Source organism: Myotis lucifugus, unplaced genomic scaffold (assembly GCF_000147115.1).
Source record: "Myotis lucifugus unplaced genomic scaffold, Myoluc2.0 scaffold_178, whole genome shotgun sequence".
Lineage (NCBI taxonomy): Eukaryota > Metazoa > Chordata > Mammalia > Chiroptera > Vespertilionidae > Myotis > Myotis lucifugus.
This window is the reverse complement of record NW_005871226.1, coordinates 2,425,095-2,432,670: the sequence shown is the minus strand read 5'-3', so window position 1 is coordinate 2,432,670 and position 7,576 is coordinate 2,425,095. Positions and strand designations below refer to the sequence as shown.

At 41.4% G+C, this 7,576-nt stretch overlaps 1 non-coding gene across 1 annotated transcript; it reads left to right on the top strand.

Annotated features, from left to right (window-relative positions):
• Nucleotides 1-6,045: 6,045 nt before the first annotated feature.
• On the top strand, nucleotides 6,046-6,152 carry LOC111827520. Its single transcript, XR_002831130.1, has one exon. It is a non-coding gene; the product is annotated as a U6 spliceosomal RNA (small nuclear RNA).
• Nucleotides 6,153-7,576: the final 1,424 nt, after the last annotated feature.

Genomic DNA, 7,576 nt, shown 5'->3' with positions numbered 1-7,576 from the left:
CCAGATTCCGGCCACCTGAGCCTCTTTCCCTCCATTTCACACAGAAGTTGCTGACAGTTCCTGTGTCTGTCCATGCCCTGTCCTCTGTCCCAGCACATTCACAGAACACTCACACTATTGATCTTCCCTTCCCTTCTCCAGCTAATTGTTCCCTCGCAACTGGTTCTTTACATCTACATCCATATGTCCATGTCCTTACTTATTATACACATCTTACCTAATAATAGACAAACATGTAAATTAACCGTCCCTCCGCTACACTCACCAGCCAATCAGGAGAGTATGCACATTAACCCAACAAAGATGGCAGTTAATTTGCATACGTAGGGGCGAAGCGGCAGTGCGAAGACTGAAGGCTCCATCCGGAGCCGCGAAGACTGAAGGCCCTGGCCAGAGCGAAGGCCTGGGTCCCAGGTGCCAGAGGAAAACCGGTGCCAGCAGCCAGGGGAAGGGAAGGCCTATTGCACGAATCTCTTTGTGCAACGGGCCTCTAATAATATACAAAATACATGTTACAGCCTTAGCCAGTTTGGCTCAGTGGATAGAGCATCAGCCTGCAGACTGAAGGGTCCAGGTTCAATTCCGGTCAAGGACACATGCTGCCCTGGTTGCAGTCTCGATTCCCATGGGAGCATGCAGGAGGCAGCCAATCAATGATTCTTTCTCATCATCGATGTTTCTATCTCTCCCTCTCCCTTCCTCTCCAAAATCAATAAAAATATATTTTAAAAATAAAATAAAATACATGTTGCAAATTTGTCATTTTACTTTTAACCTTGTTTATACTTTTTTGTTTGTTTGTTTGCTTGTTGTGTTTTTAGCCATGCAAAAGTTTCTTCTTTTTAAACAATCACATTTATGCAATCTTTTATTGCATCTAGATTTTCCGTTAGAAATACCTTTTCCTACCCTCAAGAAGTAAAGGAATTCACACTTGTTTTCTTATAGAACTTATATGGTTTCATTTTCACATTTAGATATCCAATCCACTTGGAATTTATTCTTTTACATAATGTGAGATATGAATCCAATTTCATAATTTCTCCATGGCTATGTAAGGCATCTCAATACCACTTATTAAAAAGTCTTAGCCCCAGAGATTTGAGGTGCCACCTTTATCATGTTCTAAATTTCCATGTGTAGTTGAATGTATTTATGGACTTCCTGTTTGCTCTATTTGTGTGTCTGTCATTAAAAAAAAAAAAAACCCTCCATCAAATCCTACATGTTTTTCTAGCATTTGCTCTAACTCTCCCCTCTCCTACACAACTTTTCAAAAAGAGTTCTATATACTCTGTGCTTCCATTTTCTTACCATTTACTCTTCAATTTCCTTCAATGTGGTTTTCACTCTGATTATTCCATCAAAATATTTTGAGCTTGAGTCATTGCCATGGGCAGTTTTCAGGCCTCATCTATGTGTTCCCTCAGAAGGTTTTTTAAAAAATATATTTTTATTGATTTCAGAGAGGGAGAGGGAGGGAGATATATAAACATCAAGGGTAAGAGAGAATCATCAATCAGCTGCCTCCTGCACGCCCCCTACTGGGGATCAAGCCTGCAATCTGGGCATGTGCCCTGATCAGAATTGGATCCTGTGACCTCCTGGTTCCTGGAGCGACATTGGTATTCTCCCCTATTACTAGGCTACCCCCTTTTTTCCTCCCCCAGCCCAGCCCCATCCATGCTCTCTCTAACTAGGAATAATGTTCCCATTATATCCTCTCTGGGTACTATGTACCACTCCTTGGAAATTTAAAAATCATAGTTAGCATTTTATTTAGCATTTACATGGGTTACATGGGAGATTTATTTTTAATATCTATAAGGACAGGGCCATGTCAGTCATTTGTTTCCATTTATCCCAACATGTGCCTCTGGGCCTGACATATATATACATAAAAGGGTAATATGCAAAGTGTCCCCTTGGGAATTTCACTGGGAGAACAACAGTTTGATCACTATGATGTGCACTGACCACCAGGGAGCGGCATGGAACATGGTGGGTGACCTGTGGTGGCTGCTGGACACTGAAGAAGCGAGGGAAGGAGAAGGCAGGGAGGTGGGGAGGCAGGAAACCTGATCAGCCCTGATAGCTGGCCAGGCCTAGGGACCCTACCCATGCACGAATTTCATGCACCGGGCCTCTAGTATGGTAAATAAATGAGTAAACTTAAATCATCTCCTTCTTCTTTCAAAGTCCTAATTTTCTATACTTTAAACTTTCAAATAAATACAATTTTGTTTCTCAAGAAGATGTGCTTATGAAACATGGGATAGCAACCAAGTATAAAATCTGATATCATGACTAGAATATTGGGAATCAGGAAAGTTTAGTTCTAATTCCAGTCTTAAAAATTATAGTGGTGGGGCAGGGGGACAGAGGTGGGCTGGAGGGGGTCAATGGGGGATAAAGGGGGATGCAGGTCATACTTTCAACAATAAAGAATTATTTTTAAAATAAATAAAAATCACTACTGTAAAAAAAATTAACAGTGGTGAATTGAGAAAAAGGTTTTAAATATTGCATACTTCCCCAAGCATGCAAAATTTAGCTGCCTCGCTTCTATTTTTATTATCATAGTTGCTTTCCTATTCCTCTTTTCCACTGAATTGTCAAATTTTTTATGGAATACCCCATGTTTTACTGACTTCTGTGTCTCCATGGTGTCCACCACTTCAAAGTACATAGAAGGAATTCAATCAATGTCAAATAAATGTGTAACACATGATGGTATAGTTATTAACCACTGTGAAAATAATGCAATATTAAAAATAGTTGAGGAAGAATTGAGGGGATTTTTTTACTGCAATTTAATCAGAATATAATATAAGCAGAAGTAGCCCAAATATGATAAGGCTTTTGTCAGAGATATAAACAAGCAGAGCTGATGTCAGACAAACCATGAGGTAGGTGCTCAGAAAGAGGTGAGAGAATGCTTACTGGTAAACAGACAGTTAAGGAAGACATAGACATCTGGAATTGACAGCATATCAATCAGGTAAGGCTCTCTAAGACAGCATTGGGTACAGAAATTTTAGAATTAGCTTCAGTTAGATATAACAAAAAATTTACTTAAACATAATAGAAGGTTTTTCTTTATGTAAATAAAGTCCAGAAGCAGCTGGTCTAGTGTTGATATATTGGCTCCGTGATCATCTGGGACCAAGATACCTTTGATCTTGTTGCTTTGACAATTAAATGTGTGGCTTTTTTCTCCTGATCTAAAATAATTGCTTGGGTTCAAGCCACTGTATCTGCATTCCAGCCAGGGAGAAACAGGAAGGGAGAAAGATGGCCATACCCAGTCCTTTAAGAACATTTACTGGCACTCACATGCCATTGGTCAGAACTTAGTCACATTGCCACATCTAACTGCAAGGGAAACTTGGGAATGTAATCTTTGCTTAGGGAAGCCACATGTCCAGTTAAAAGTTATGGAGAATGAATAACGGGGGTCAAATTACTGTCTTTGTCTTACCATTTAGTCAGAAGAATTGAGAAAGGAGTTTGTGTTGCAGGGAATGAAATTTGGAGAAAATCGTGGATTGAGCCAGTTTTCACATTTCTAATTCCTACACACAGACTGCTGGGCACTACGCCATTGCACAGGTAGTGGCCAAATGAGTGACCATCAAGCCTCAGGTGGACCTTAGCACCCCAGTTAATCCACACTGGTGCCTGGTCAGCTCCCTCCTCCACTCCCATAAAGGTTGTTCCAAACCTTCACCATTATTCTATAGCCACATCCTCCTGCCTCCCTGACCTCTGACACCCCAGAAGAGATGGACAGTTTCAAGCACAGGTACCTCAACTTTCCATCCCAATATCTACAGGGCTTTTTTTTCCCTATCATTTACCCCCACAACACCTATCCTCAATTTTGTTGTTTGTTTTACTTGTTTGCTTTATGGTGCCCTTTCTCCTGGTTAAGATAAATCCTGCTTCTCAGGAACCAAGACTCAATGATTATTATGACTTCTATATCTGCTCTATCCCAACACTTTCTAAATATTTTCAAGCCCCCCAGCCCTCCCCCCACCTAAAAGAAAAATAGAAGGCCAGGTCAGTGTGGTTCAGTGGTTGAGCATCAACCCATGAGCCAAGAGGTCCCCAGTTTGATTCCCAGTCAGGGCACATGCTTGGGTTGTGGGCTCGATCCCCAGTGTGGGGTGTGCAGGAGGCAGTCGATAGATGTTTCTCTCGCATTGATGTTTCTATCTCTCTATCCCAATCCCTTTCTCTCTCTAAAATCAATAAACACATATATACATACATACCTACCTACCTACATACATACGTACATACATACACACATACATACATAAGAAAACGAAGGTTCAGCTCCTCCTTGGCCATGTGCTTTTATTTAGCTACCACCCTCCTCTCAATATTTGCCTAATGGCCCAAACTTCTAGGTAAAATGTTCTACTTCCCTACCTCCTCTTACTCTTCAACTCGTTGCAATCCTATTGCAACCTGACTTGTGGCCCCCATTGTCTACTGAAATTGCTCTGGCCAGATCCCTGATGACCTACTAATTGCCAAACCCAGTGTTCTCTTTTTCATCTCCATCTTTCCTAACACTTCCGTAGCACATGACACTGTTGATTTCTTCTTCTGCAAATTCTGATGAGCTGTATGCCTATTCCTTTTCATTTTACTTTCTACCCCTCATTGGTGTTCCTGAACTTGCCCGAGGGCAATCTTGTCCCTTTTCACAACTTCAAATACTCCCTGTGTGCTAATAATTCCAAAATCTCTATCTCCAGCTTCAGATAAAAAAAAAAAATCAGTTAGCTTCTGGACATTTCCACCAGGATGTTGATTTGCTCACAATTCTGTGAGGAGCAATTTGGGCTGGACTCAGGTGGGTAGTTCTGCTGATCTCACTGGAGTTCACTCCTGCAGCTGCAGTCACCTGCTGCCTCATCTGATGCTCAGTGGTTTAAAATGGCCTCACTCACATATCTAATGGGTGGTGCTGGCTCTTGGCTGGGGCACTACAGTACTCCTTTGTATAGCTCACCAGGCTTATGCACACCATTGTTCCAGTGTTCCAACTCTGGCCAAAAGAGAGCAAGCCTCAAGTGTGTTAGTGCTTTTCAGGGCTCTGCCCTGGGACACCCTTGCTAATATCTCACTGGCCAAAGGAAGTCACAGAGCCAAGTCCCAATTCAAAGGGTGGAGGAATTAATTCTATTGCTTGATGACAGAAGCAGCAGAGTCACACAGCAAAGAGTCATGTATACAATGATGAGGGTATTATTGCAGTAGACAACCTACCACCACGTTCTTCTCAATTCACACTTGTTTCTTCTCATGTCTTTTCTGACTTAGGGAATGGTGCCAGTGTCCCCCATTCACTCAAGCCAGAGTCATTCTAGTTTGGTCCTTCCTCACCTGCAGATACTGCAAGTTAGAAGGCTTAATACCAATTCCCAACCTCTTTCTCTACTATGGAGATGTTGATGCTAAGTACTTTCTCACGCTACTTTGTATAAGTAGTCATGTGACACAGTTTTGGCCAATAAGTAGAAGTCTGTTAAGTGGTTTAGCAAAAATGTTTGCTTTCTTATTAAAAGGAATAGACCCTGTGTTCTTGTTTCTTCCTTCTGTCCCTGAACAAGATATCTGGAGAAGCACAAACCATCTTGTGACCTTGAGGTAACAAATTTTAAGTAAAGGCCAAGAGAATCACAGAGACACACATCAACTTTGATATTGCTGAATCACTGAACCAAAGGTAGCAGTTGTTTCAGATTAAACTTCTTGTTATCAAAGAAAAATAAACTGTTTGTCTAAGCCACTCTAAATTGTGATTTTTTTTTTTTTTTGGTTACTTCAGTCAAAAGCATTTCTGACACATATTCATTCACTAAGCCAATCAACCATCACATACTAAATGCTGTTTCTCTCAAGGTTTTCTTAGCTGTAGTTCCTTCATTCTATCCCCGCTGCCTCTGTTATTGGGGAGCAACAGTACTCTGACCAAAAGTATCCTCTTTCTACCAGCGTACTTAAATTCATAAAATCCTGATTGTTGTGCTCACTTCGGCAGTACATATACTAAACTTGGAACGATACAGAGAAGATTAGCATGGTCCCTGTGCAAGGATGACATGTAAATTCATGAAGTATTCCATATTTTTTTAAAAAAAAAAAAAAAGAGCCCTCGCTGGTTTGGCTCAGTGGATAGAGCATCGGCCTTTGGACTGAAGGGTCCCGGGTTCAATTCCAGTCAAGGGCACATGCCTGGGGTGCAGGAGACAGTTGATCCATGATTCTCTCATCATTGATGTTCTTCTCTCTCTCCCTCTCATTTCCTCTCTGAAATCAATAAAAAAAAAAAGGAGAAGAAAAAATAATAAAATTCTCATTATTGAGTTATGCTTTTGGTTAAGATATAATTTCCAAAATGTCACTGCTAAAGCACAGATGTGCTATAAAAGTACAGAAAAAAGACTGGAAACAGTCATTACTGACTGGGCTCTGCCATCGTCTGTGTTTGAACAAGCCCGCCAAAAGATTCCGATGCAGACTAATGTTTGAGAACCACTAAATGAAGCAACGAAAAAATCTATCATTACAAACGGAGACAAACGCTCTGAAGGAAAAGAACCGATGTTATTCAAAGCATGGTTTTGCCCACTGTTGGGAGCATCAGCATCATCAGAGAGCTTATTAGAAATACAAATTCCTGAGTCTCATCCTAGACCTCCTGAATCATGGGGAGGCAAGTAGGGGCCAGATCAAGAAACCATTGGGAGCCATTCTAAGTAATTAAGACTTTGCATGATAGGAAAGTGAGGATCTCTGGATCAAATTCGAATTCCAGCAATAAACAGAATTAGGTTGGAGAAAACATTAGATTCTGGAAATTATATCTTAACCAAAAGCACAACTCTATAATGAGAATTTTATGGATTTTGACAAGCTGGTAGAAAGAGGATACTTTTGGTCAGGGCGCAACAGCATTGCGTGAGAAGCTGCCCATGAACACCCACACATTCCGGTGGCCCAATAGTATAGACAGGGAAGCTGAGAATTCAGAACCCTGGCAGGCAGCAAGTAGGAGTTGGGGAGCTGGCAGAATTGGTGTCACAGTCCGTTCCTGCTCATGCATATTTGACTTCCTCCGACTCCCTCCTCCTGCCACATATCGCTAAATCTGGGGCGGTTTGGTGAGCTTGCACTACTCCAGCTAGAGTCATTAGGGATTAAATTGTTCATTTCAGGTTATCTTGGGCCACAAACACATTGCTCTGTGTAACAGCCAGGTCCTCGGGCCAAGTTCGGTGAATGCCGTGGGGTAGCTGAAGACTTGCTCATTCACCTGTGGGGAAATCATCATTGTGCTTTTAGGGCTGTGAGAAGGAAATTCTCACAGGGAGTGTAGTGGAGCAGAACTTTTTGAGAGTGTGAGTGTAATTTTATGCTTTTCTGGATTAATTGACTCTTTAATAGTATGTTATAGAAGTTACTTGAGCTAGCTTGAGGGATTAGGGGAAATGTATACCTATATTATACCTATATTGGCACATTTCACAGACCAGGAGCCAGATGTAGGAGGGCT